General features: G+C 51.3%; 1 long non-coding RNA gene across 1 annotated transcript; it reads left to right on the top strand.

Moving 5' to 3' along the window:
- Positions 1 to 921: 921 nt before the first annotated feature.
- On the top strand, positions 922 to 26087 carry LOC134739648 (uncharacterized). The gene is made up of 3 exons (XR_010126514.1): positions 922 to 1177; positions 21967 to 22090; positions 22336 to 26087. It is a non-coding gene; the product is annotated as an uncharacterized LOC134739648 (long non-coding RNA).

Genomic DNA, 26087 nt, shown 5'->3' on the forward strand with positions numbered 1-26087 from the left:
TTGGCTTCAAGGCAGATGGAACCTGGATGGTTTAGGGGAGGAATGGGACTTGACAGCAGCGCTCAAAGCTTCTGGGCAGGGCTTTTATCTAATTGACAGAAGCGAAAACAGTAGACCTTGGCTCCTCTCTGCTCCCATCTCTCTCCTGCTCAAAGTCCTTGGTCAGGCACTGTTCGTTCCTTCCAGCCCAAAGACTTGAGAAAGTAATTTCTGCAGGCCCCTCCAGAGCTGTTTCTGACCCCACAGACAATCTGGTGGGTGAAGAAACCTGAATTAGCTGGGACTTTCCACAGTAGCCCTCAATCACTTCTCTTCAGCTCAGTTCCAGACCCTTTACAAAGTGCGTGAAGGCACCATTCCCCAAAGCGCAGAAAGGAGGCGCAGCCTGCCAGCAGGACAGGACATGTGAAATCAGGGACGTCTGGGGAAACCCTTTCTAAGGTGATCCTCGCCCCTGGCCTAGAAGTCTAGGGAGGAGGAGGTCCCCATACACCCACCTCGAGGGGTACCTCAGGAACAGAGTAACCGCCCCGCGGGGCCGGCTGGTGGAGTGGGGCCGTTCCTAACGGCTGCCTCCGTCCTGCCTCGCGGTCTAGGGAAGGGGTCTCGGCCACCTCCTCCCGCAGCCTTCCAAATCAAGATGGACTCGCAGGAGACTACACCCTGCGTCTGCAGAACCTCAGAATACAGGACTACCAGGGGTTCCTGGCCCATGGCCCTGGGAGGATTGCTGTTGGGGAGATGGGAAGGAATCTAGGGAGGCCAAGGCCCGCAACAACCACCCCGGAGGACCTCAGAGCAGATCCCTCCCTCCGCGGGGTTGGCAGGGGCAGCCTGGCGCGGGGCGAGGAGAGGGGCCGGGCGAGGGGGCGGGGCCGGGAGGTAGAGGGCCACCAGGTCCCTCCCCACGCGCCGGCTGTCCGCGCTGCGGCCTCGGAGTAACTGCTGTTCGTAAAGGCTGCCTCCGTCCTGCCGCGTGGCCTTTAGAGGGTTGGAGCTGGCGGAACCGTAACTCCCTCTCTGAGGGTGAATACGGGCCTTGATTGCCAGAAGGGCCTCAGACGGGGACGCGGGATGATGCGGGGCCGGGGGGTGCTTTCCTGGAGGCTGGGAAACCTGGAGGGAGGCCCCCAAAACTTCTCAGTTCGCCAACCCCTTGGTCCCAGAGGGAGAGGAGGTGGGCTGTGCCTCAGCAGGGTCGCAGGCATTGCAGGGGCATCACGTTAGTCAGAGCATGTTGGCATGGAGGCCGCTCAGCCCAGGGAGGCAGGATTCACTCCCCAAATGGAAGGCACGCAGTCGTGCCCACCTAGAGGCGTTAATATTGTGCCACATTTTGGGGGTGAGGATCTGGCAACTTTATACTTTTTTGAGTTGTCTTTTCAAGTCTGTAGGATCAGCCCACAGCTTGGTTCCTGTGAAGTGAGCTTGCTGTGACTGCTTCTTCAGGGACAACTGTGGTCATCTTGAGGAGATGCCTTGGGGTCTGTGGCAAGAGGCAAATAGGAGAATGTGTGATACTCAGAATGCACTAAAGCGTGCTCTCACAGAGCAGAAGTCAGCAGCTGCTCACCAGAGAGGGTCCTGGGCGTTGAGAAAGGCAAAAAAAATGGATGGGCTTCTATCAGATTTCAATACTGATGAACTCCAGTTGGGGGGCAGGTGCCAGCCAGGGCTATTAAGTAATAATAGGAGGGGCTGCCATAGGATGAAATGATGGGGGAGGGTGGGAAGGGGAAGAGGAAGGGGACGTGCTCCAGGAAGCCACCCAGCACCAGTGGTCTCATTAGCTTTTTGCTATCAGTCCTCAACTACATTTGGGGGACAGTTCCTGACCAGGCAATCTGTCAGCAAAGGGGTGCTGCAATCTGTCAGCAAAGGGAAGAGGAGAAGTTTGGGGTCTTAACTGGCTCTCTACTAAGATACCCAGAGAAATGCCTTCATTTGCAGAATAAACCAGAGGAAAATTTGAGTCTGCACCTGAGTTCCAAAGATTCTGGGTACCAGGGCTTGAATCTAGCAGTGTGACTATTCGTGCCTCAGTTTTTTCATCCTGAAATCTGGAAAGTAGTTCTTTCCATTGCGATATTCTCTAGCTAGAACCCAGAGAGGATAAGAAACTGCCTCATGGTAGCCTCCCAGGGGAGAAGGTGTTAGTAGGAGATGGCCTCAGAGCAGGGACTTCCAGCCTCCCATCCTCTGGTGGTCTGGGAGGATCACAGGATGTCAAGGCCTTGCTCCTGTGGCCTTGATTCGGATTAGCTGTGGTTCAAGACTGCCTGTGTGGCACATGTGGATACGTGCAAGGTCGCTGAGGCAATGCTGTGCCCTTAACATTCATCTGCTTTCCCAACCCAAAGGCAGACTCCCTAAAGGGTAGGGAATGCCTCATTACCCACTGGGCCCTCCTGCAGCTCCTGGCATGGAACGGACACATAGTTGGCATTGGCAATGCACATACTTACTAGATCTTAAAGAAGTCCAGAAGCAGAACCAGAGGCACATAAATAGGATCTGTAGCAGCAGTGGGTTAGAGAAAGGGTGGGAAACTAAGTGAAATCTTAGAGTGCATCCAAGGAAGTAGATCAATTTGAGCTTTAACTACTGGAGAATGGCCCCTGAGCAGGCCCCATTTGTTCACACTTATAGCTAATTGTACATACCTTTGAGGAATGCAAGAGCCAGCAGGAAATTCCCCTCCTCCTAAACCACAAAGGATTTCTGGGTGGGCATTGATTGTCTATGGGCCATGGCATAAGACCCCCACCCCCCGATCCCTCGGCAACCAAAGTATCTTCTTGCTCCCTAAAAAAAAAATGTATGGAGACTACATATTCTTGCCTGTCTAGTCAGCCTTGGTTAATTTCATAAAGTAAAGGGGCCCTGAGCCTGCCTGCCCGGCTGAGTTTAGAGTTGAAAGGGAAACGTCTTTGAGGTGGAAACCAGTTGGTCCTGATGGTTCATAGAGCCTTAGGTTTGGAAAGAAGTGAAGGGCCTTGCCGCCTTGCTGGGGACTTGAGCCTCTCAGCCATTGGTGCTCTCTGGAGCTGCCCCCCCCCACCAGGGGCAATGGCCCTTGTTGGCCTCCAGGCCCCCTCCTTCCCTGGATGCTGTGCTGTTCTCCTCTTGGTCTTGTTTCTTTGGCTGTGGCAGAACCTTTGGTCCCAACAAGGCCCATGAAACAGAGCCTAGCAAAGACCTGAGGCAACTGGGTGACCCAGCACCACAGGAACTCATGTGTGCTGTGAGGGCTTTAAGAGCTTTGAAGTGGAGAGTCTCCGACATGGACCAGGGCTATGGGTGCTGATGCTGTCAATAAGCCACACGCAAAGGTTGGGTCAATATGACTACTTCTTAGACCCTCTTCAGAGGCAGACTCTCCCTCACCTGCCTGGCCAAATTCCCTCTGGGCAGAAGGACCTAGGGAGCTTTCCCTGGCCCGTGTGGCAGAGGCCCAGGCTCCCACTCAGACAATGGCCCCTTGCTTTGCCCACTGAAAGAGGTCTCCAAAAGATGAGCTCTGTTACAAGCCGAACAGACAAGAAACAGTGGGATTAGGGCTCCAAAAACCCTCCAGAACTATCAGAGAATTCTGGACAGTGGTCCCTGATGGCATCTGTGTTAGGGGCTGGGAACAAGAGCCCCTCTCACAGGCACCTCTGCAGGTGGGGTTGAGACTGTCAAATACTGGTCGAGGCCAAGGGAGACTCTGTCATGTCTGAGGCCATAGGCATGTTTTCTTCTGGACTTCAGTGAGAGGCAGAGCCCCCAGTCCCATGCAGTCACCTCAGCTCTGCCTGGGAAGAAGCGAGGGAAGCCCATTCCTCCCCATCAGTTGTCCTCTGGGGAGGCAAAGTCAAGTATGTGATGGTTCCTTACCTGTGCAGGGAAAATGGAACTTGGGAGTCAGCTGTCTGAAGGCATCACTCCTTGTATGACTCTTGCAAGCCCAAGCTACCTGTTCCTGTACAGAAACCCTGCCTGGCCTCATCCTGTGGGTGGCAAACCCACGTATTCAGTTATTGCTGTTTTCCTCCTTCCTTGGATACTTGTTTCCAACAAATATTTACAGTGGGACCCACAGACGAACCTTAGCCCCAAACATAAGATAGCTATGTCAAAAGGGGTCCTGGGACAGTGATACCCCAGGGGGGTCAGGCAAAAACAGAAGCAAGCCTCTTGGCCACCTCCTCCCTTAGTCTTCTGCGTAAAGATGGACTTGCAGGAGAAGACCACACCCTGCAACTACAGAACCTCATGGTGCGGAACCATCAGGGGATCCTCGCCCATGGCCCTGGGTGGAATTGATGTTGGGAAGATAGATTAGTATTGAGGCACATCACCTGGCTATGACTCACCTTCTTCTGCCCCCACGCCTGTCCTTCAGACCATCTCCCTGCTGCGGCAGAGCCACTGAGTTCAGGGAGCAACTGTGGCAGATGAAATTGGGCTGTGGTGGGTGTGGGAATTCCTGTGGACTTCCAAAAGCACTTCGGTTTCTGCCCTGCTTGGTGTGGTTCCAGAACCCAGGATGGTGGCGAGGTGGGAGCTGGCAGAGCGCAGGGAAGAAGTTCCAGGATTAGAGCTCACCTTTCCGCTCTTCACCCTGATCAGGCAGAAAAACATGAGGGTGCAGACCTGGCCGTCTCCCAGACTGCACATTCTTATGGAGAGTGAGGCCTTTGTCTGTTCGGATTTGCTGCCTCGTGTGTTTCAAGCTGCCCACACTTCACAGGCTGCTTCGAAGCCCTCCCTACCCACCCAGTGAGAAACGCCCCTGGGGAGAGGCAGAGATGGGTCTTTTAGTCTTGCAGCCCTTGTTTGTTTAAAATGTCAGGCTGACTTCTTCTCAATCCCAGAAATATTTTACTGGCATGGCTTCAGCAAACGTGACTCAAAGCCTAGAAGGACATGGCCAGATCTCACTGAGTGACCACTTAGTCCAACCTGACGACGGATGTTAGAAGGAAAAATTCTTTCTCCGGGTCAAATTAGACTTCTGCAGATCAAATTAGAATACCATGAGAAGCAGGCACTTTGGCCAGGATGGGGAGGGGCTAAAGAGCAGGCAACAAGCTTGGGGCGAGCTGGAAATATGTGCAACACAGGTTTGTAGGAGCACAGGCTTCCAGTGGCGGGGAAATCTCCAATTGGGTGTGTAGTAAAGACTTAAACCTGTTAAAATAAATTGATTAGCAAAAGATCTCTGCTCAGTGCTCTTTAAACTCTAACATCTGTTCCCAGTAAATAATTCACATAGCAGATATTAACTAGGAGGCTTAAAAGGAGGAGATGGCAGCTTAAAACATGTACTGAGATGCCTCTTTGCCTAAGAAATGCACACGCAAACCCACACCCAGATGTTAAGGAAAAAGTGCTGATGGTGCTGCTTCCTCCTTCTGTCCCTTGTTCCAGGCTGCACACCTGGTCCTAACCCTGTCCCTAGTAGGCTGGCATCTTCACAGCTGCTTCCTCCCACCCCAGGACAAGTGCCCCTGGAACACTGGCCCGCAGCCAAAATAAGGGTGTCCATGGATTCCTAGAACTACAAGTGGTGGAAGGCAGCCCTCTCTCCAACCCTCCCTGTCACATATACACCCTCCCCTGCAGCAGGCAGACAGCTCTTGTTTGCTGAGGCTCTGCTGGAGTCCTCCTTACCTGTCCCTCACCAAGGAACAGATGCACCTCCGATAATGGGCAGAAGTTGGGTGTCAGTGATGGGAAGATTCTAGACCACTCCCTAGGAGACAGCCCCTTCTCTTCCCTTAAGCATCTCCCTCTCGACTTGGTTTTCTGGATATTCCAAGAATATCTTTTTCCTTGCCTCCTTTGCTCAGCAGTTTCCTATGGAGTTCCAGTGTCTTCAGCAGATCACCATTGCTTTCAACTTTGGAAGGAGCAGGGCTTCTGGGGACACCCAAGATATTCCTGGGCAGAGTAGGTGGCTAGCTTCTCTAAGTAGGGCAACCCAGCTCCTGTCTGCATGGAGTTGGAGCTGCCACCACCAGGCCTGGTCAGGGGCCAGGGTAAATCTAGTTCATACTGTCTTCTCTGGGTGAATAGTTTGAGCTCACTGAGACTACCTGGGAATTGAGAAGATGCACAGGAAAAGTACTTTATACCCTCGGATGTCTACTCTCTATCAAACATTGCAAGAGTTTTGTAAGGACAGGGTGGCCTGGCTCCACACTCACTGGCAGGTGCTGCGCTCAAGGGGCTGCTCCTCCTTTCAGGTAGAAGAGGGTTTCTCAGGTTCTGCTGGTGAACCAAGGTCGCTGAGTACCATCTTCATTGGCACTGTAGCCCGTTGGACCCAGGGCTAGAACGCAGCAAGGGCTGGGACAATGCCTTCTGGCTGGCACCCAAAGCAACAGGTGGGAGAGCTCTCATGGGAGTCATGTGTCTGCCCAGGTGAAAAGATTCCAGAAATTACCCACACATCATTTTCTCCATGAATTAACTGAGCATTAATTCCTGAAAGCTTTGATCTCCAAAAGGGCCTGGCTTGATTCTTTCAGAATCTCTCAGTGCTGTGTTATTGCAATGGTCATTTTCCTTCTGATCAGAGGTCATTGGAATAGAACGGAACTGTATGGAGTTCTCTTGGATTGAGAAGTGGAAGTGTCACTGTGCGCTCTCTTATTCCACACTTTCAGAGCCAAAATCCAGAAAGACGGGGCAGTAACCCTCATAGGTACTTCACTCCCAGGAAACCCCCTCTTCACTAGAGGTTGAGTCAGAGACCTAGTGAGTTCCTCGGAGTCCCGCAGGCAGGGCTTAGTGGTTGGTGATCAATGTGGATGGGCAGGAGGGTGGACTAAGCAGAGTCGCAGTGAGCTTACTAGTCTGTGCAGGGCTGCTGGGGCACGGGGGTAGAAGCTAGCTAGCTTCATTTTTGAAGAACTTTTAAGTCCATGAGCCTCTGGCTTTCAACAGGGGTGTGGGATGACCAGGGAAGTATGCCGGGCCTTGGCATTTCTATGTTAGTTGGAAGGATCAGGCTCGAGGCATCTAAACACAGACTTGGGCAGGTGCTGTGAAGAGAAGGACCATCTAACATTAGAAACTTCAGTGGAGGTGGTGAAGGATATGCAGTCTCCTTGGGGATAGAGGACAGAACTTCTTTCCTAGGGCGGAAAGGAGGGGGTCCCTTGGCTGGAGGGCAATGTGGCCTCTCTGGGCAGAGTGGGTGGTTCTTGGCTGGAAGGAAGGCTGAGGGGTAGCTGGGATGGGGCTTCAGACTCCGTCACATGTCCTGTCATTTAGAATGGCAGCTGTGGAAACCTCCATCTGACCAGTATTTGGAGAGACTTTAGATGGATAATGGGCTCAGTGGCCGATGGCCAAGTTAAGTGGCTCTCTTATCCACAGGGATCAGCATTTCTTAGCCTCTATTGAGAGGTGCCCATACTCCAAGAGCAGAACACACTAAGTGGATGAAAAACTAGAACCTTCCCCATGCATCCAGCAAGAAAGCATTGCCTGGCAACACATTCCCGGACGTGGTGGGGGCATGCCTCTGGAAGCCAGAGGTGGGCTTGGCTAGGCAAGAGTGGATTGGTCAAAAGCCAAACTGTCCTGACCCTCGCCTGTCCCCCTTGCTGTGGCCCAGAGGCTTACTTTCTCTCTCCAGTTACTGGTAGGAGGCATTTGAGTGTCCAGCTAAGAGGAAGCATGGCATCTGCAAAGGCAGAGTGTAGGGCTATAACCATGTAATCAGTGAGAGAGGGGGTAAAGGCCTCTGCATCCTGTTTCTTCCCCATCAGTGCATGCTGAACCCAAGGTCTCCTGGTCTCAGAGGGGCCAGTGCCGGGAGTGAATGCTTTCCTGTTGTTATTTCTAGATTGGCTAGAAATGCAGGCAGGGCCAAGAGCACGTGTCTCATAAACACATGTTCCTCTCCGCCACCGCCTGCCATCCTCCCCCGGGCTTCCCAGGCCTCTTCTCAAGGCCTCTATGAAGTGCTTCAAGTGCCTCATGGCCCTCTGGTCCAGGCCTGCTGTAGCAACATGGAGAGCTCTTCCTCCTCTGCTTCATCCGATCAAACCCTGCCCTCTGTTCAGGTCTCAGTTCCAATGCCATTCCCTGGATAACACGTTTCCTTCAGGCAAGGCAGCTGCCAGGGACATGTCCATGAGCCACTCCCTCATAGCACCCAGCACAATTTGAAACCCAACATTGATTTGTGTGATTATTTGATTAATGTCTCCCTCGCCTCCAGGACAGACCTCACCTGATTCAGCTGAACATCTTCCCCGGTCTCTGGCACTTAATAGGTACTCAATAAATATTTGTAGAATGCATGAATGGCAGAGTCGATGTGAGTTCTCTCCTTTTCCGCACACTCACTTGTGTAGCCCTCGTTCGTTCTGCAGCTGAGTTGAATGACTTGGCTGCCCTGTACCACGAGGCGAGGTGGCCCAGGGAGAGAAGAGGGGTGAGGTGCAGAGGGAGTGGGAGACCCGTCTGACTGCCATGGGCATAAAGATGATGGGGGAGGAAACCCAGAGAAACTTACGGAACAACAGTAAAGGGCTGGCAGAGGAAGATGGCCCAGTATCACGGGGAGGGGGAGTGAGAGGAGGTTCGAGAAGACCAAAGGAGTAACGTAACGAGAAATGTCTGTGCCATTGCTGGGGGCTGGGGGCAGAGTTGGAAGGGGCAGGCAGGGCTGTTGCTGCAGATGCCACGAGGGAAACGTTATTGGGTGCTGGCCCAGGCGTGGGCAGAGGCACCCTCGAGGGCTGAGGTAAAGTGCACACCCAGCATAAAGAAAAGGGAACCGAGGGTTTTAAAGCTGGTGCAGCCTCTCTGGAGGGCCATCTAACAAAAATATTTAAATAGAAATAAAAAGCAGAGCCATTTTTGAGACTCTCTCCAACAGAAATAATACAGAACGCCGTGAGGATAAGCATACAGGGATAGTTGTGGCAGCCTGGCAGTGTTTAAAAACATGGAGAACCTGAGTGCCTGCGAAATGGGGAGCCCTTAAACTCATGGCACATCCACAGAATGGGGTGCAGTGCAGTCTCACAGAGTGTGGCTGGGCATGTACACTGATGTGATGTGGAACCATGTTGGTACATGGCTTGAAATGAAGCAAGCTGGAGAATAATATGTGTACTGGGATCTCATATATGTTTTTGAAACCAACTTCTACCTTTGTGCATAAAACTACATTATGTTTGCGTGTAGTAAACTCTGGAAGGACACATGCTCCACCTTTAACACTATTCAGGGCAGGGTGAGAGGGACTCACACATTTGACTCTTCAGTGTTGTTGAAATAAACTTGGATTTCTTCTGTAATAAAAAGGAAAAGGAAAGGTTGTAGGATGCGGCAACGAAGAGGGGACTGAGTCTCTGGGGGATGCGACCCATGAGCTGGTGGGAGAGGAGGCCAATTACACCAGATGAAATGGACAGGAAGGGTGGGCAGGCCTTCCACAGATTGGGAAGATCCTTCGGATAATTCTGATAAATGGCAATTTTCAAAGAGGACGCTAGCTTAAGGAAGGGGGGTAGTGGAGGGAAGGTTTAAATCTAATGGGAGGTAGGCTGTGGGGACGGAGGTGAGGGCAGAAGGAACTTAACATAAATCTGGGGAGAGGGATACTTGGCTGGAGGGCCAACCTGGGGTGAGCAGAAAGGCTGGCGTGTCCCAAAGCCCAGGGAAAGGCATAACCCTACAAAAGGGCAAGGAGCACATTGGAGGTAATGGGAGACATGGACAGATGACGTGAGGTTGGAGGGCTAGGGGGGAGTTCACAATTGATGGCCGAGGTGTTTATCAGTGAACTAAGAGTGGATGTTGTCAACCGATAGGGACGAGAGTTTGAGGGTAATGATAAACTCTGGGAATTGGGGGAAAAGGGCCAGCAGGAATTAGCAAAACTGACTGGTAGGCAGCAGCAGAGGGGGCCCTGCCCTGCTGAGCTGTGAACTATACATTTGTGATGGAAGAAACTGGTAGTTATGCATTTTTCTCTTAGCAGAGCTAAAGTATAAGACTTGAGAAAATGAAAGTTCCCACTGTTCTAAGGTTGGAGACCAGCAAGGCAAGCCCAGCATAAAGAAAAGGGAACCAAGGGTTTTAAACAGATTGACCATGAGGTAGAGAAAAACATGATATGTAACTGAAGAGCTTCAAGTTGGGATGAGCAGCCATAACGTGTTTCCAGAGAAGAGGGTGGTGGGAAGACAAGGTGGGGGCTCCACAGGTAATGCTGGGTTCAAGGTTTGGCTGTGGGGATGGGTTGCAGAAGTGGAGATGAGCAACAAGTCCCCTTGGGGTTGATAAAATTGTTTAGGCTGAGCCGTATGAGGCAGAGATAAAATTGGTGAGTCTGAGACCAGAGTTCTCCATTCATTCATTCAACAAATATTTATTGAGCATCTACTATGTGCTAGGCATTCTTCTAATAAGCTCCTGTGGGGATGTAAATGTGGAAGTACACCGGGTTGTTGATAGATGAAGATGGGAAGAAGATGGTCATGTGGCATGAGAGGGCTCCAAGAGGAAGAGGAAGCATCACCAAGAGGGGTTAGAATGGTCAGGAGGGGGAGGAAAGAAGCCAGTAAGGCACAGTCCTGGAGGCCTTGCCTGAGGGAAGATAGAAAAGAGAAGAGCCTTACTGTAAATTTCAGAAGACCTGGAAAAGGAGCCACCCTCAGGGAAAGACAGGTTCTGGATAAGTGGAAGAGATGCCAAGAAGCAAGTGTCTGCAGCTTCCTCGTGCAATGTGGCCTGCCTTTCCAATCCCCTCTGGGCTCACAGGCTGCTACCCGGCCAAGGGGAAGGGCAGGGTAAAGAGCAGGGGACATCTGTCCTCAGATATCACAAGGCTCCAACCCCAGGATTATGGCACTCTCCTTTGTGACCAGCTCTGGATTTTGGCCCTCGCCCACTGAATGCAAGTACAGAGAAACAAGAAGGCTAAAGAGGAACGGGGGGAGCAGATACAGTGCCAAGAGACAGGGGTCCATGAGGAGCCAGACATGGCGAACACAGAGGAGCAGAAGCCCCAGGACATTCCTGAGGGAAGAGGTAGATGAACACAGTGGCAGGGCTGGAAGACAGTCATACACAGAGGGAAATGTGACCCCCAAAGAAGTCAGGGCTACTGCAGGACAACTACTAGACACATCTGGTTCCACCAATTCTTAGGGGATCCCGTTAGATGGCAGCAGTCCCTCTGATGGCTTCTTCCTGTCGTTGGGCCACTCTGAAGCATGAGAAAGAAGAGGTCCAAGGGGCAACGGTGGGGTCAGTGGTGCAGAAGAGCCTGGGTGGAGGTGGGTGGTGATAGCCTGGGCTCACTCTGTGGCTCTCAGGGAGGCTGCCTTTCCTTCTACCTCGACACACTGGCCCTCTCCCACATTTTACTTTTCAGATTGAGCTCCACTTTCTAGTGTCACCTGCTGTGTCACCAGTCCCATTCCCTCTACCACCAACCTTGTCATTTGACTTGAGTATCCCGGTCTTCGTCATTTGGCTTGACTATTCTGGTCTTCATTCCCTGTCCCTTGAGGTGTGGGTGTGGCAGGTCCCCTATGCACTCATGTCCATCAGCATGACAGTTGCAATCAAGTTCTGCTTTTTAGGTTCCAAAGGAAGCTGGAGATGACCTAGAGCCTTTGGCTTCTCCGCCTAATAAGATTCCGCTTGGGCAGGTGGGCTGCTCTGAGTCTGGAATGGTCTTTTTGGAATGGCTAGAGGCAGGAGCCATTTGTGGGGGTGTGGAAAGTCATTGGTGGAAATATTTTCCTCCTTTTGCCCTGGAAAGCCTTTGGGATGCCCTCAAGGCTGGGTAGTGTCCCCATTAGCCAGCCAGAAGGTGATGGGGTGTTGCCCTTTCTTCTCCCAGCAGGGAAGGGGAGAGAAGGAGAACACGAAGTGAGGCATGGGAGTGAGACAATGGTGGGAAAAGAGGACACTGGAAGGAAGATCTACTCTTCCAGTCTGCAGGTGGCCCCTGAGGAACCGCAGTAGGTCGTGGCAGGGGAGAATTACAGGCGGGGAAAGTGCAAAGCTGCTTAGAAGAGTGTCCAGGGTGGAAGGGTGGAAAGCAGAAAGTCCTGGAAGTGGATCTGCTTCCAAGGTCGGGAGTGGGAACGTGGACATGTGCTCACCTCACCTGCAGTTAAACTCCAAGGGCCTCCTTTGGGGAGAAAGAAGGGACACCATTGTGGAGGATAGGGCTCCTTCCTTTCTCCTCCCCACCTCCCCACTGTGCAAATGCTGGAGGTCTGAGCACTTAGGGTTCTCAGAAGGGCCTCACAGACAGCACCAGTGGTTTCTTGGGGGTTGGGAGGTGTGTCTTGAGGCTGGGCCATGAACTGGAAGTGTGGAGTGACTTCTTGCCTGGCCACGCCCCCCCAGCCACCCGTCCCGGGGCTTGGCCTTGGTCAAGGCCCATTCTGGAGCCTTGGGCTCAGCTCATGAGTGCACACTGCTTTCTGCTGGGACCAGCAGGCTCACAGTTGCCTGGAAACCATTCTGGTTTTTCACAAACCTTTGCCTGCCTTTCATTCACCACACATAGGAAAAGCCCGCAGCTAGCAATGCTGTGCACACTGTGTGGCCTGAACTGTAAGAAAGGCCATAGCTAGAGCTTCTGCCAGGGCAGGGGCACTAAGGACAGACTTGCAGGTCAGCCACAGGACTAGGCCTCTCTGCTGCTGAGCCCCCAGCGGGGTCCCACTGCTCCCTGCATTATCCTTATAGGGCTCTCTCTGAGTGGATCTAAGCCCTTCTTCAAATTTATTTTTAGCATAGAATACTCTCCAGACAGAAGAGCTTACCTGCTTTATTCAATGGGTTCTTGCAGCCCAAGGGATGCCTTAGCCCTGATATTGTAGTATTCGTAGGCTGATTCATGATCCCTGCCGACATATCCTTAAAAGACTGGATAGATGCTACACACAGCTCAGCCCAGCCCTCTTCTTTCCAGAACACCCCCATCCCCAGCTGCTTGGCACCCTTCTCTGGACTAGAAAAAGCCTTGTAACATCTTGCTTCACTGACAACAGAGTGAGTGGGTTTCCGGTGCGGAAACACCTTGCTTGGGTGAAGTGTCAGATGAGGCTATATTTTTCTGGGACTTTGTCTATCCATGATTCCGTCGGCCTCCTGTGCTCAGGGGCACCCGGATCCTCCTCCTTATCTCAGGGCCACACCTTACACTTGTCCACTCGGAATCTGTCATTTACTTCCCTGCACCCTGGGCTGGTCCTTCTGCAGCTTCTCTCCCTGTGGTTGAAAATCTAACCACCCACAGTTGTCATTTCTCTTTTGTGTATCCCATTTCCCCATTGAAAATAGCATTCAATAAGACAGGTTCCAGCATGCCTCCTCTGACCACACCACTGGTAACAGTTCTGCACTCAAAAACACACATGCTCAGCCCTGCTTTGGGGTTTTGCTTTTAGTAAACCATTTCTCTTATCCTTACAGATTTTTGAAACATCATCTTTCCGTCTCAGATTTCCTCCTCCTTAAAAACCCAGCCCCCAGGGACCTCCTGTTTCATCTTTACCCCAAGCCTCTAGTGGCTTTCTTGCTTAGCCACGTGACACTTTTCAGACAGTTTAGGGATGGCATCGAGGTAGGAGGAAGGCAGGCTTCCTCCTGGAAGGAGGGGTGGATCCTGCCCACCCCTGCCTTGCCCTTAGCCTTCCCTGCATTGGTACAAACACAGGCCCTCTCAAGTGAGGGCTTCATTGGCAATTCGTCCAGACAATACAAAAGGAGGGTCAATAAGGGGAAGGGACAAAGGCTCCAGGAGGGTCACTGGGTCCTTCTAGTTTACTTCTGGTCCCTACTGCAGTGTCCATGACGATCCTCCATCTGTCTTGGATGTCTTGAATGGTGCTGATGCAGTCCCCCTGTTTCTGCTCTTTCTCACATTCTTCTCCAGGGCCTGTTCCCAGCAAGATCCCTGTGCCCGATATCTTGCATTTGCATTGGAGAGGCACTGGCTGCGCCAGGAGAATGAAGTTGGAGAGACATCTCTCCAGGCATCTCCCTGCTGGCTGGCATGGGCTGTCTGCATCCCTCAGGGGAACGCATGGCTCTGGCCTGGCTGCCCTCTCTGAGTCTGTTCATTGTATATGGAACCTTCTTTACCCACCTTGCACATCCTTGCTCTTCTAGGTTGTCTTCTACTCACGGCAGCAGGTCCAAACTTTTGTCATGATAAAGAGTCAGATCACTGAGCTCTGCCGAAAATACCTGGTTTGGTAGGGTCTCGGCTCCTGCTGTCTCCCTGACGGATACAGTCCTTCTCTCCAGTGTCGTTTCTCAACCTCTTAAATCCAGGTTTCCTCTCCGTAAATGGAAAAACCTCATGCTCTGCCAGCAATTCTAATGCACCTTTCAGGCACTTTGGGAAGCGCACCTCACCTAGGATGACTCGCCCCCTGGAGGCTCGGGAAGGACAGACTGTTTGCTCTGCAGCCCATCTGCCAAGGTTTTGCTGAGCTCTATATTGTGTAGCTTGTATTGCGAAAACACTTGTTGGCTTATTTCCTAAATGCAAAATTCTAATATGCTTTGATTCAAAAGGAAACTCCCTGAGATTCTGAGGCCCTTCTGGGACCTCTAGGTAGAATGGCTGGATAGGAGGCCTGAATTCTGGGAGAAGGGTGGGACCAGGGATGGGAGAGGTGTGAGAATTTCCCACATTCTGTCTTAAAAGAGAAGCCCCAGAAAGAAAGAGACTAACCCAGAATTTTGGAGAAAGTTGTCATTAAGAGGCAGGTGGAGGAACTGGTTAAAAAAGGGTGAAAAAATGGGGGGGTCGGGTGTAGAAAGAGAGCAATTAGGAAAAGTGGCACTCCAGGAAGTTAAGGGACGAGTCTCAACAGAGAGCATGGATGACAATGTCAAATGCCACCTAAATATTATGTGCTGGAGGCCTGAGCAGTGTCCTGTGGATTTAGCAAGGCTGCTGGTGAGCTCAGCACAAGCTGCTGCTGTGGGATGAGTGGAGGGCGCATTGGTGCCTCCAGGAGGGAAGGAAGGAGTGGCCCACTAGCAGCCTTAGTGGAAGATGCCCTAGAGAGGAGAGGGGCGGGGGATTTCTGGATCTAGGGAGAAGACTGCAGGGCTCAAATCCTGGAGAGGCTGAGGAGGAGGGTCTAGGGCCAGACCTTGGGAGAGAGGAGGCCCTGTCAACTTGCACATGGGAAGGTCAGGAGGCAGGCGAAGGCCGCTGGGCTTTGGGCCCTACTTTCCTCAGTGAAATAGCTGCTGAGGATATTTTCTGAGTGTCTGACTAGTGGTTGCAAAAAGCCCAGAGGAGGTTGCAAGAGGTGAGGCAGCTGGTCAAAGCAAGTGGAAGGGTAGGCCCCAAGGCCCAGCTGGAGAGGGAGGCAGAGGTTCCTGGCGCTGTGGCTGTGTGGAAGCAGCTTTCCTGCAGCCTGAGTGCCTGTGGAGCTGGGGTGGGAAGGCAGAGCGGACACTAGCCTGGGTTGGGGATTGTAAGGAGGCTAAGCTGAGATGTAGGGACAAAGGCCCAGCGACATGGATGCTGGTGAGAGTAGCTCCAAGAAGTGAAAGAAGGAAGGGAAGCCTGGATGTTGAGAACGCAAAGAGACCCTGGAGCTCTCCATGAGCTTGGAAAATGGGAACTTTTTTCTTTTTCTTTTTTTTTTTTACAATGACTATTTGATTATCTTTGTAATCAGAAGAAAAAAGTTGAAAAATCAAACTGCCTGAATGCCTGTTTGGCATTCAGTATATTGGATAAATAAATTGTGTATTTCTATAATGGAATACAACTTCATGATAAAGCTTCCAAACGTAACCGTCACACATAAAAGGGCTAAATATTATTAGCAATCATTTGTGTAAGGTTCAAAAAACAGGCAAACGTAATCTGTGGGGTTAGATTTCAGGTTAATGATTATATTTGGGGAGGGAGGTCACAGGAAGGTCCAGGGAGGTAGGCTGGTACTATTCTGATTGCTGACCTAGATGCTAGTCACATGGGTCCAGTCAGTCATTGAAATGCACTGGCCTGGAAATTTATGACACGTGTGTCCATTTTTCTGTGTGTTTGTTCTACTTGCATCAAAAGTTGACTTAAACCCAAAAAGACTAACATGAAGCAATTCCACTGGGCTTCGAGGCCAGTCACTTCTGCAGTCACCTGTAATAGATGTTGGTCCACCCTGTGGCTAGCCAGAAACAGCAACTGTCAAAGTGGTGGTGATTCTTCCTGTGCCCTGCTCAGGGGAAGGAGCCTCCGCCTCTGTCCTTGTCCCCTGCCCTCCATTCAGATGGTCAACCACACCGTAAACACGAAAGGCCATTTCCCCTCCGGAAGCCTCTGCTCTCCACCCATGGCTCTGCAAGTTGCACCCTGCACTGTGGGGCTCATCTGAGGGCCAGAGACCCAGCCCCACAGAGCAGGCTGAGCAGGGTGCCAGCTGCCCTGGATCCACCCAGAGGGGGATACCTTTTTGTAATACACCCAAAAATGTGCAGTGGATTCAAAACAGCCCTGCTATGGGTTTTGGGGGCAAATGTTCCTGAGGCCTTGCAATGTCTGGACCAGAAGAAGGATTTTCAGGCTTCCATAATAGTGTTACATTAACAATAGTCATAGTACCTATGGTGGGTAAAGAAGGTTCTAGTGCTCAAAGTACTTGGGTGTACATCATCTGTGACCAGGGCTTTGCCCAAGTTCTGGCAAGAAGGGTAGAGGCATCACTCCTGGCTAAAGTGTCTAAGGTTTCTGGAAGCCAACCCGGGGTGGCCAGGCTCTGGATGTGAGAGGGCCGATTTGGACAGGGTGCTCCATATTCCTTCTCCCTCACCTCTGTGTGTCATCGGCAGACTGGATGGACGTCTGTCATTCATTTGCAAAATGTGTGTGTCTGGGGTTCTGTGTGTCCGGCTCTCATTCTAGGCTGATGGAACCCTTCTGTAGCCCTGAACATTCTTTAATTCCTGCTTCTGAGGTCTGTGAGGAGCCCCTCAGGTGTGGGTGGGGGACTGAGGCCCCCTCTCCAGCCCTCTCTCCCAGCAGGCTCCCTGCTCCCAGTGGCCTCTAAGGTTCTGCATTTAGCTGCCTGTGACATCCAGTTATGGGCCTAGTCTTTTTGTTCTTCAGGACACTTTTTGTTTTGTTTTGTTTTTTTCGTTTTCAAATATTCTCCAAGGCTTCCTGTGGAGTTTTTGCTCTTTAAACAGTTCCTTTTGATTTTTTTCCTTACCAATGACCACATTTCATCATCATTCCTCTTCCTGAAATGAGATATTTTAGGGGTATATTTGAGACCCACTCTGCCACCACAGTGTTAAATATTATTATGTGGGCATAGGGAGCCTCAGTGCCCTGTCACAGAGCCCTCCTACTCCAGGGTCTGTCACTTTGGAGAATGAGCCCAGTTCCTTTCCTCTCTCTGTGGATTTGAAAACTCTATATTTGAGGATGCTGCCAGGTGTCTTAACAAAGAGCCGCACCTCGGTGTCTCATCTAGATGAGAGAGTTGGCAGTCGGAGCCAAGAGAAGGACATTTCATCCCGAGGGTGGGTGGGAGTGGCCATGCTCAGGGACGACGCATTGAACTAATCACCCAGAAAAGTGATGCCCCTGGAAGGACAGCCTTCTAGGAAGCTTTGGGGACATTTCAGGGCAATTAATAAGATGGGATGTCGTGATTAAGGAAGACACAGCTTTGCTGCAGCTGTTTGCTTATCTATGTACAGTAGAACTGTGTGTTTAACCGACCTGTGGGCACCTCCTAGTCTCTTATCTTGCTGCAGAGTTTCTACTCTGTTGTGGCCACTCGCCACTGACCAAGGCCATTGCCTGAGCTCTTCCACTCTCCTTTGTCGATACTCCACGCCAACCACTCTGCGTCAACACTTGCTTTTCTAGTCTGGTGGCACTTGTGGAGAGATTATTACATACTTGGCTTTTCTGCCACGCCCCAGGCCTGTCAGTTGTCAGATTAGGCAGATCAATTTTGTTGTCGCCTCCCTCTTTTTGAATGCTTTTCCATGTCTTTTGTGTCTTCTATGTCTTCCATGTCTTCCAGGTCTTCTATGTCTTGTATGTCTTCCAGATCACTGATTGTCACAGGGTTGGTGGCCATCAGAATCTCATGCAGTTTGATGCTGATTTGTATTTTTTTCCTATTTTGGTTGAAAAACTGCCCTGATTCACACTTCACTCCCAGCAGCTTAGAGCCGTTCGTCCAGCCTTTGCATTTGGTCTCAGAGCCCCACTGTGTCTTGCAGCTTGCAATGGAACTGAGGATGTACAGGAGAGTAGGATGAAAACACTGGGGCTGAAATGCACATCTTCAGGCACGGGATGGGAGGGATAGAATGGAACTGCGATGTGACCTGAAACAGCCTCAGGCCTGTAGAGAGGGCGGCAGTGGACGCTTGCTAAGTGTGGATTGATTTGGAGCTGGAGATCCTGGAATCCAGGAGCAAGTGAATAAAGGGGCTAAGGAGATAGCGAGGGGGAGGCCGAGAGAAGCAGCCTGAGAAGATGCAGACCTCCATGGCGGTTCAGGCCAGCTCGGGGAGGCTGAGGGACGGGCATTGGGCCTGGGGGGCGGGGGGGAAGGATGCCTGGGAGATGAGGCCACACTTTTGGGCCGCATGTGAGCAAAGGATCAGCAATCCAGTAGAAACCTGTCTTCTGCAGCCACTCTTTTGTAGCTCTGCAGGCTGCCTACTCTGGGGGCCTTGTCTCTGGCTGTGGCTCCAACTCCTGCCCTCCCCTCCCTACCTGCTGCCTGCCTGCCTGCACCAACCACAGTCCACGTCAGCCCATTCCCAGGCAGGTGGTAAGCACCTCTTCCCTGGAAACTAAGGTGGACACACACTGGCTGTCTCCCTCTGCCTGTCCCCAAATCCAGTGACCTGAGCTCCTGCAGCCAGAGCCTCTCCCGACCTGTTCCTTATCCCAGCAGCTCTCAGCTAGTGTGGACTCACAGGCCAACCACCACATGCTTTGGAGGCACACAGAGGACCACAGAGGCAGAGCCTCATTTCCAGCAGGACCGTCCTCTGCCCGGTGCTAGGGATTCCATGGTGTCATTCAAGAGTGCTGTGACATTTTTTATTTTTTTCTTTGGTATCTAGGAATCTGCGACTTCCCACTCTTCCTTCTCATTCTCTGTCCACTCTTTAAGGCCTGGCTGGAGCCCTTCCCCTTCACGAAGCCCCTTTTGTCCACTCCAGCCCACACAGTCTCCCCAGTCCATTGACAACACAGAGCACTTTTTTTGCAGCCCATATTCATTTAGCCTTTATTATGCTCTGTTTAGGCGTCACTCTGTTTTACTCTCTAAGAGTTCCCTAGGCATTCTTTTTCTTTCAGCAAGATGATAAACTTCTTGAGGACAAGGCCTTCTGCCCCGCCACCCCCCTCCTGACCTGGGGGGATAAATGAAGGGTTTTGGTAGCAATCAGGGAAGCTGGCCTACTTGCTCCCTGCCTGCATATGTAATGGTAGCTGATGGTTCAATATTAATGGATACTGAATAAGCCTGGCACCTGCTGGAGACAGCGATGACATTTGCTCTCACAGCAGATGACAGGGTGACGGCAGGCATCTCTGGGTGGAAGCAATGAGTTCTCCAGGGGTGATGCAGGGGTTAGACTGGGTGCTTAGGGCCCTCAAGGGGCCTCAAGGGAATGTAGAGAAGCCTCAGGCAACCCAGGGTCAGGGGTGAGGGGACCGACCAGGAAGAGAAAAGTCCGCTCAGAAAGGGTGTAGGCTCGGACACTGTAGGAGACAGATCCAAGAGGCTTCCTAAGTCAGACCTCTTGTCTAAATTGGATGGGCTGAGAGCTCTGGAGTCACTGCTTTGCATATGAGATCATGGAGACACAGAATCCGTCATTATCCCTGCCAGCTCAGCTCAGAGGACAGAACTGAGGAGGGAAGTGGTCAGGTTCAGGGTACAGGGAGAGAAGGTAGGACGTCCCCTCCAGGGCCTGGAGCTGGGGCCCACAGCCAGGCTCTGGCATGCCTGAAAACAGGGCACATCCCAGGTCGTCGGTAAAGACAGGTGGGATTGAACTCAACAATGAGGGATTAATAGATTACTCTTAAAATTGTCTTATGGTTTAAGGAGGGAACAGAACAGAGTAGGAAGTAGGGGAGAGGAACTCATGTGATTTTAGCCAGGGCTTGGTTTAAGCTGTTGTGCTTCTTCTCTTGTGATACTAGTTTGAGCCAAGGGCAGCAGGGGCTGCTCCTGGTGAGAGGACGTGGGCAGGGATCCCATCAGAGACAAGCCAGGCAGACACTGTCCAGAGAGTCCTCTCAGGAGGCCAGGACAGCCAGCTGCTTCTCCTTAGGGAGGAGGCCTTTGCTCCACCCTCCATTCCTCCTCCCCTAGGCCTCTCTCCCTTTCTCCCTGTGAGATCTTCTGCTACTCCAGCCACAGGAGGTATAGATCCATTCCCAGAACAAAAACTGTCTGACTGCTCCTGAAACACTTTTTCTCCTATGCACTACTGGCTCATCCTCATGCCTCCAGCTCAGCTTAGACATCCCCCTTGAAAAGGTCTTCTCTGAGATCCTGTGGCTCCTGGGCCCACGCCCAAGGCTGCCCCGTCACACTGGTCCCCGTATTTTCTTCACAGCACTTATCATTGTCTGAATTTATCTCATCCATCTCTTCTCTTTGTTGGGTATCTCTCTTGCTTCCTTAGAAGGGAAGCTCCATGCAGGGTTGTGGTCATTCTCTACCATGCTGTGCCCCAGCTTCTAGAACAGGGCCCACATTGACAGTGGCCAGTGAGTATTTGTTGAATGGATGAGTGGGTGGATGACAGCACATGGGAAGGCACCAAGTCTCAAGTGAGGTGGGATTGGAGTGGGGTCCTAGCAAACCTCCTTCTCTCTCATCCAGGACAGAATAGAGCTGTCCTGTGGGGGAGCTGCTCAGTGGGGAGAGGGCCTGTTGGGCCCTGGTAGAAAATCCATTCTGGGCCTGGGCCGGCCACTGCTTGCCCCCTGACAGCTGGTATGCTAAGCGACCTGTGAAATGGGATGCAACACCAGTTTCATTTGAGCCTGAACCCCCAGAGGCAGGGAGAAGAAGAACCAAAAATGTGTAGTCCTGCTCCCCTACCCAGGCACAGGCCTGCTGCCCTCGAGGGCCAGACAGTGCAGAGGGGACTCTGAGAGTGGAGGAGAGAGAGGTGTGGTCCCCGACCTCTGATGGAGTAGGAAGTGTGGTGCTGTGCACAGTGAACCTATGGGGTTTACTAGACAGTGGCCAGTCTAGCAATGGGCAGCAGGGAGAGAGCAGGGTTTCCAGACAGGCCTTTAGTTAGGTGCCCAGGCACAGGCAGGGCTGTCACACCTGTCTGCCCTGGCCCCTGAGCGTTTTGGGGGTTTTGGATGGAGGCTCACCCTGACCCCTTTCCAGCTTTAGCATGAGAGTCCCAGCCCCATTTTCTTTCCTAGCTAACTGCACCATCACTGCCACATCAGAGCCCCCAACACAATGAGGAGTTAAAGGAAGAGAGGCTACCTTGAGATCCCCCTCTACCCGCCAGCCCACAGGGTTCCCCCACCTCAGAGTTCAGGAAATATTGGTAAATGGAGGCAGGAGTGGGGTAGGGATCCTCGGGGAAGATCTTAAGAACTTCACCATGGAATTAGCTGATGACACCAGTGTCTTCTAAGGGGTGCCTACCATTTTTCTACACTTGCTAGGGAGCTTGTATCTTTATAAGAGAGAAAATTTCTGGGCTTGGGAAAGAGGAACCCCAAGCCGACACTGGTCTGAGTGGGAAAATTTGGGGCTGAAGTCCTTCCCGTGAAACTGTGTCTGCTGGGCAATGCTGAGCAAAGTTCCACAAAGGAGAGAAAGGGTGGAGGAGGGCAGATTGCCCTTCACCTACCTCTGCCTCTTCTTTGCCTGCCCAGCCTTAGCTGGGCCCCACACCACTAATGGAATTTCCATCCTCATCCCATAGCATCCCCAAAGAACATTCCAGTCTGAGCCTCAAGGAACCTCTGGGACTTGGTGTCTAGATCCAGGAAATGAAGAATGAGCCATGACTTTGGATGCTTCACCCTTGCCCATCAGGCTCGGAATTGGTGAGCATCTCCCACATTACCGTCTCCAACGGAACAAGGTGCCCCATTGGACATTTCCTCTGCATGGACCAGCCATTCTCCAAATCTGCCCCCATGTCATCCCAGCTCCCCATCGCATTCACTTCTCACTCCTTGTCCCCTGTCCCCCTGAGTGACAGGACTCTTGCCAGTTAGGTCCTGTCCCCGTTTCTGATCTTGGGTCCATTCCCCATGATCCCTTTCTTGCTTGTGCCTTGGGATCTCAGGCCTGTTGAAGTAGGAGGCAAGACTCAACTTCAGACCAGAATGAAGACTGGCTGACACAGAAGAGGCACCAGAAGCACCTCTCTCTCCATAAGACATGCCCACCTGTGCCATGACAGTTTACCATTGCTATGGCAATGCCCAGAAGTTCTCACCTCTTTTCCAGTCATTTCTGCATAATCTACCCCTCAATTGGCATGTGATCAAGAGTGGGTGTCAAAATGACTGTGGAACTGTCCCTGAGCTGCTACTCTTGACATGCTGGTTACAGGGTAGCCCGGCTCTGCAGGGACAGTCACGGAGCTGAAAAACTGCTGCCTAATGAAGCTGTTTTCTTCTACCACTGGCTCACCCTCAAATTATTTCCTGAGCGAACTCAAGAACCTTCCTGGGCTAAGCCCCAATTTTGGGGCTCGCCTGCCCTTGCATCACAGCTTCCTCTTCTGTTCACAGCTGCAACCGCCTACTCAACCTTCTGAGGTTCCTCTCCCTGCCCCTCCACAGTGGCTGCTGATGGGAGCTCTGGCTCCCTGTGTTTTCACTATCTCCCAGTCAAGTGCAGAGTCCTGTGCAATTTAAATGCTTCTCAGCTAAGAACAGAGAAGGGGATAGCATAAGGATATTCAAAAGATTCAAGAAATCTCAAAAGTGATCACAAAACATTTGTCTTTGACCAACCAGAAACATCGATGGGTGAGAAGGGCATTTCCTCTAGCTGAATTCTTCATGGGTCTTCAGGCTCTGTCTTCACTTTGGATTTTCTGGAGTCTCCTGAAGGTTACCTGAAATCTTGTTGGTCCTGAATATTGTATGTGGAGTCACAAGCTGCAAGAAGTCAGTGGGGCTGGATGGGAGCCAAAATCAGAGAAGTCAAGCAGCACAGCTGGGCCCCATTGAAAGTGAGGCCAGCTGTCCCAGTTGGAAGCTGGGATGGAGAGCTGGGGATGGGTGGAAGTAGTGACAGGGTCCGTTTATTGGTCATTCAGACTCCCCAGCAGCCTCAGGACTCGACTTCCATAGGTCAGAGAAGACCTGGTGGAGGGCCTTATGCAAACCTCAGTGGGTGATGCAGGAGGGAGTTTTCTGAGCAGGAATGCCAACAAAAAAGGGCTTCAAAGGAGGGCCCTGCTTGGGACAATCCTGCCTCTTTATGGTCTGGTTCACAGGTTCCCCTGGGTGGGGTAATGGAATCCAAGCTAAGGTGTCTGACTTCAAAAGTTTTCAGAAATGCCATTTTTGTAAGGATCAGGGATTGGGTTTTCTGAGATGCAAAACATCCTTGTTAAGGGGTTAAAGTATCCTTAAGCTGTTCAGGTTTCTGGGGATAGATAGGCTTAGGAAGTTAGAGCAGGTGAAGTTGAGGGAGATGGGAACTAAGAATTAACTCAAAATAGTCACCAATGCAGAAACCCAGGCACTTGAGACCCTGACAGTGGGGAAGGCAGAGGAGTAACTGTGGGGACTTGGGCACCCTATTAGCAGAATGGGGTAACAGAGAGGGCAAGAATTGCTTCCCAGGAGACTGGGCTGGGAACAGGAAGGGGACTAAAATGCTGTCCCTGGCTGAAGAGTGTGGAGGTATAGAGGAGCTGGTGGCAGGGCTCTGAATCCATACACAAGAGCAAGGACCTGTGGTTTCAGGGTGGGATAGGGCTTTGATGTCTTCATGGACTTAGAGTAACATTCACCACCATGGTGAATTCCACAAAGGAGAATTCACACAAAGGTCTCGGACCAGTCAGTTTCCATGTGAAAAAGCCATCTGGGAGCAAGGGAACAAATCCAGGAATACAACTGTATTGGGGGAAATTCAGCCAGATATCAGGCAAATTTCACCCCCGATATTTCACGTAGGTTCTTTTCTATGTTCCCTAAGTGTCCGCCAGTCTGAGAAATAAAGGGACAGAGTACAAAAGGGAGAAATTTTAAAGCTGGGTGTCTGGGGGAGACATCACATGTCGGCAGGTTCCGTGATGCCCCCTGAGCCGTAAAACCAGCAAGTTTTTATTAGTGATTTTCAAAAGGGGAGGGAGTATATGAATAGGGTGTGGGTCACAGAAATCACATGCTTCACAAGGTAATAAGATATCACAAGGTAAATGGAGGCAGGGCGAGATCACAGGACCACAGGACCGGGGCGAAATTAAAATTGCTAATGAAGTTTTGGGCACGCATTGTCATTGATAACATCTTACCAGGAGACAGGGTTTGAGAGCAGACAACCGGTCTGACCAAAATTTATTAGGCGGGAATTTCCTCATCCTAATAAGCCTGGGAGCGCTATGGGAGACTGGGGCTTATTTCATCCCACAGCTACGACCATAAAAGACGGCTGCCCCCTGAAGCGGCCATTTCAGAGGCCTACCCTCAGGGACTCATTCTCTTTCTCAGGGATGTTCCTTGTTGAGCAAAATAATTTAGTGATATTTCTCCCATTTGCTTTTGAAAGAAGAGAAATATGGCTCTGTTCTGCCTGGCTCATCGGCAGTCAGAGTTTAAGGTTATCTCTCTTGCTCTCTGAACATTGCTGTTATCCTGTTCTTTTTTCAAGGTTCCCAGATTTCATATTGTTCAAACACACATGCTCTACAAACAATCTGTGCAGTTAACGCAATCATCACAGGGTCCTGAGGTGAGATACATCCTCCTCAGCTTACAAAGATGACGGGATTAAGAGATTAAAATAAAGACAGGCATAGGAAATCACAAGGGTATTGATTGGGGAAGTGATAAGTGTCCATGAAATCTTCACAACTTATGTTCAGAGATTGCAGTAAAGACAGGCGTAAGAAATTATCAAAGTATTAATTTGGGGAACCAATAAATGTCCATGAAATCTTCACAACTCCACAATTATTCTGCCATGGCTTCAGCCGGCCCCTCCATTCGGGGTTCCTGACTTCCTGCAACACAACTGGAGGGAAAGGTGGCCTGACATTATGGCTAAGTTGATATGGAAGCATTCTGGTTTGTTCTAGAAAAAATGAAAGAGGTAGTGCAGGTAATCATCAGCTCCTGGGTTCTGTAGCAAGACATTTGCTGCAATCCCAGGAGGTAGCAACCTAGGCTTTGGTTCTGAAAGAAGAGGGTCTACCTTCCTGAATCATCTTTAGGAGTCTGCTGGGGGCCAGGCTTGGTAAGTTGGACTCTGTATGGAATTTTTATTTAAGTGAGGTCTGGGTAGGAAAAGAGAAGGGAAAAGGTGACCTGACCCTGCCTGCACCAAGGGATTCTGGGAAGGAGAATAAAGAGAAAAACCCTTCTTCAGGTTTCTGCTTCAGAGCAGGAGAACCATCACAAGCTAAGTAAAGTTAATGAAGGGTAAGTGGCCCTATGGCCACCTGGGCACGCACCTGCCCCTTGGCCACCTTGCATGGGCAGGCTGAAGAGGTCACTAAGGCTTGGTTTTCCTGACCTGCCCTGATTCCATGTGCTGTAAGCAGGACCCAGAAGGCTGTGTGGCTACAGAGGTGCCCAGCATGGTGGGGGTCACTTCAGTGTGGACACTAGACTGGATCGCGTGGAACTACAACCAGCTCAGAGCGCCAGCCAGAGTGCTGTTCCGGCCAGAAGGAGGAGCCACGACCCACACTCAGAAGGACAGTGAGCCCCTCTCTGCAGACAGGAGCCAGCCACACCTGGGGTCTGGGGAGGCTCTTCCTGATTCCAAATGGAACTGAACTTTAAACCAGACTGGGCATTTGAGCAATTTTTTAAAAGCTGTCAACCAAATAAAGGAATGCCATATTCTTTA

The sequence above is a fragment of the Pongo pygmaeus genome, chromosome 5 (genome assembly GCF_028885625.2).
Source record: "Pongo pygmaeus isolate AG05252 chromosome 5, NHGRI_mPonPyg2-v2.0_pri, whole genome shotgun sequence".
Classification (NCBI taxonomy): domain Eukaryota; kingdom Metazoa; phylum Chordata; class Mammalia; order Primates; family Hominidae; genus Pongo; species Pongo pygmaeus.